Below are 3,796 nucleotides of genomic sequence, written 5' to 3'. Positions count from 1 at the left end.
ATGTATCAGACATTGTTTCTCTGCTATTCATAAGGTTTTCCCTGGCCAATTCTTTGAGAAGTGGATGGCCTCTTCCTTCTTCCTAGTCTGTCTCAGTCTGCAAGCCGCGCTAAAACCTGTGCACCATGTGCACCCTGCTGGGTTTGAAACACCTGTAGCACGGCCTCAAGATTCAGAGCAACATGTCACCACAGTAGGACAATACAACACACAAGTTTTTCTTCCTCAGTTGTTTGAAACCTCTCCAACCTCCCCTTACCTGGATCCCTACGGCTGCCTCCTTGCTCTGTCCCAGCCCCCCTGGCCTTTTTCCTCTCCTTTCCCCTGCTTTCCCACCTTGCTGCTTGTGGGGCATGGCCTGGGTTCCCTCCCCTCACCTGGATCCCTGCAGCTGACTCCTCACTCTGTTGTGGTCCCCTTGGCCTTTTTCTCTCCTTTGCCCTGCTTTCCCACTTTGCCACTTTTGGGGCATGCCTGGGTTTCCTCCCCTCACTTGGATCCCTGTGGCTGACTCCTCGCTCTGTCCTGGTCCCCCTGGCCTTTTTATGTCCTTTCCACCACTTTCCTTCCTTGCTGCTTTAGGGCATTGCCTGGTTTCCCTACCCTCACCTGGATCCCTGTGGCTGACTCCTTGCTCTGTCTTGGTCCCCCTGGCCAAAACCAGGCCAAGAGCTGATTGTGGAACAGACCATCAATTGCTCATATGCAAGCTCAACTTGAAGTTAAAGACAATTAAAACAAGTCCATGAGAGCCAAACTATGATCTTGTATATATCCGTCCTGAATTTAGAGACCATCTAAAGGATAGGTTTGATGCACTGAACACCAATGACTGAAAACCACAAGAATTGTGGGATGGCATTAAGAACATCATACATGAAGAAAGCAAGAGGTCACTAAAAAGATGAGAAAAGAAGACCAAAATGGATGACAGAGGAGACTCTGAAACTTGCCCTTGAATGGACAGTAGCTAAAGCAAATGGAAGAAATGACAAGGTAAAAGAGCTGAACCTAAGATTTCAAACAACACCTTGAGCAGACAAAGCCAATTACTATAATGTGCAAAGATTTGGAGTTAGAAAACCAAAAGGGAAGAACACGCTCGGCGTTTCTCAAGCTGAAAGAACTGAGGAAAAAATGTAAGCCTTGAGTTGTGATATTGAAAGATTCTATGGGAAAAATATCGAATGATGGAGGGAACATCAAAAGAAGATGGAAAGAATACACAGAGTCACTGAACAAAAAAACAACTGGTGGCATATGATCTAGAACCAATAGTACTGAAGGAGGAAGTCAGAGCTGCAATGAAGGAATTGGTGAAGAAAAAGGCTCCAGGAATTGATGGAATACCCATTGAGATATTTCAACAAATAGATGCCCCACTGGAGGCACATACTCGATTATGCCAAGAGATTTGGAAGACAGTTACCTAGGCAACTGACTGGAAGAGATCCATATTTGTAGCCATTCCAAAGAGCGGTGATCCCACATAAGGTGGAATTTATCAAACAATATCATTAATATTGCATGCAATTAAGATCTTGCTGAAGATAATTCAAAAACAGTTGCACAAGTATATTGACAGAGAACTTCCAGAGGTGCAAGCTGGATTCAGAAGAGAACATGGAACAAAGAATATCGTAGCTACTGTCAGATGGATCTTGGATCAGAGCAAAGAATAACATAAAGTTATTTACTTGTGTTTTATTGACTATGCAAAGGCATTTGATTGTGTGGATCATGACAAATTGTGGATAACATTCAGAAGAATGGGAATTCCTGAACACTTGATTGTACTCATGAGGAACCTGTACACTGATCAGGAGGCTGTTGTTGAAACAGAACAAGGGGACACTGCATGGTTTAAAAACAAGAGGGGAGTGCATCAGGTTTGTATCCTTTCCCCATACTTATTTAATCTATATTCTGAGCAAATAATCTGAGAAGCTGGACTAAGAAGAACGTGGCATCAAGATTGGAGGAAGAATCATTAACAACCTGAGATATGCTGACGACACAACTTTGCTTGCTGAAAGTGAGGGTGACTTGAGGCACTTACTGATGAAGATTGAAGACTACAGTCTGCAGTATGGATTATATTTCAATTTAAAGAAAACAAAAATCCTCACAACTGGATGTATAAGTAGCATTATAAATGGAGAAAAGATTGAAATTGTCAAAGACTTCTCATTGCTTGGTTCTACAATCGACACCAATGGAAGCAGCAGTCAAGACATTAGACAATGTATAGCACGGGCAAGTTGGCTGCAAAGGAACTGTTTCAAGTGCTGAGGAGCAAGGATGTCTCCTTGAGGACTAAGGTGTGCCTGACACAAGCCATGATATTTTTAATCACCTCATATGCATGCGAGAGCTGGACAATGAATAAGGGAGACCAAAGAAGAGTTGATGCTTTTGAGTTGTGGTGCTGGCAAAGAATACTGAAAGTACCATGGACTGCTAAAAGAACTAATAGATCTGTCCTGGAGGAAGTGCAGGTCCTTGGAAACAAGAATGACCACACTTCATCTAACCTACTTTGGTCATGTTGTGAGAAGGGACCATTCCCTGGAGAAGGATGTCATGCTTGGTAAGCTGGAGGGTCAATGAAAGAGGGGAAGGCCTTCAATGAGATGGATTACAGTGACTGGGGCGATGAGTTTAAGCAAGTATAGCAAGGATCATGGACCTGGCACAGGATCAGGTGGTGTTTGGTTCTGTTCTGCATAGGATCGCTATGAGTCGGAAATGACTCAATGGTACTTAACAACAACGATTCAGAAAGTTCATCCTCTGTGCTTAGACACAGTAGTGTTGACAGCAGTTCACATGGATGTAAAACAAGCCTGGCTCCCTAGGAATCCTGAAAAACAATTTTAATGTTACTATCTTGTTGTTGTTGTTGTTATGTGCCGTCGAGTCGGCCCCGACTCATAGCGACCCCTCCTTGGGTTTCCGAGGCAGTATCACTACGGAAGTAGGAATGCCCAAGCTTCCTTCCGAGGAGTGGCTGGGTTACTATCTTAGTAACAGCAAATTGTGTCCAGCCATAGAGAAGAAAGCTTGCTAATAATAATATATACTCTTACCTAAAGCTCACTGTCATGATATGAGGTATTTAAATTTTTTAATATGTTGGGTTGTTTATTAGTGGCATTTTTATCTTGTCTTATTTTGGTTAAGTTGCTATTAAAAGCTAAATGAATGCAATACCTACTCTTTACAGGCAAAAATTAATCATAAAGAAGATAGCATTTGAAAGGAAGATAGAAGGTTCCTCTTTCTGTCAATGGGACAGTGTTACCCTAAATGCGAACGGTGAGTGTGTATGTTAACCTCTGAAGAGAGGATCAACATAGACCACACTGCCTATCTCCGACATGTGGTACATGTTTTGTGGATACCTCTCCTGCACTGGGAAAACACTTTGCTTTTGGGTGTTTTATTGAAATATAGTAAAGAGTATTTAACCTTTCCAGTAATCTCCTTCACTCTTAGAGGAAAAATGTATCTTAGGAATAGGGCTGTGTTGAAATCCTGTTTATATCTTAGAGACAAAAGGAAATAGTACTACTAATTTTATTATACTTGCAATATATAGATTCAGAAATACATTTTCATTGTCAAAAACCAGCTTTTACAAATGGTTTCTAGAAATGAACAATTTATTTTCATTATCGATAGGCAATTAGAGTTGCCAGTTGTGTTAGATTGGGTTCTCTAGAGAAACACAAAAACCAGCAAAGTGTATATATATATTTATAGAGAGAGAGAGAGAGAGAGAAATTTATCTTAG

At 41.6% G+C, this 3,796-nt stretch overlaps 1 pseudogene; it reads left to right on the top strand.

Moving 5' to 3' along the window:
- Positions 1-2,867, top strand: part of LOC103212956 — a 4,258-nt pseudogene extending 1,391 nt beyond the window's left edge.
- The last annotated feature ends 929 nt before the right edge of the window (positions 2,868-3,796 follow it).

The sequence above is a fragment of the Orycteropus afer genome, unplaced genomic scaffold, assembly GCF_000298275.1.
Source record: "Orycteropus afer afer isolate SDZICR_OR568_19922 unplaced genomic scaffold, OryAfe1.0 scaffold01176, whole genome shotgun sequence".
NCBI classification, from domain to species: Eukaryota; Metazoa; Chordata; class Mammalia; order Tubulidentata; family Orycteropodidae; genus Orycteropus; species Orycteropus afer.
Note: the sequence above shows the minus strand (reverse complement) of the source record. Positions and strands in the feature narration are given on the sequence as shown.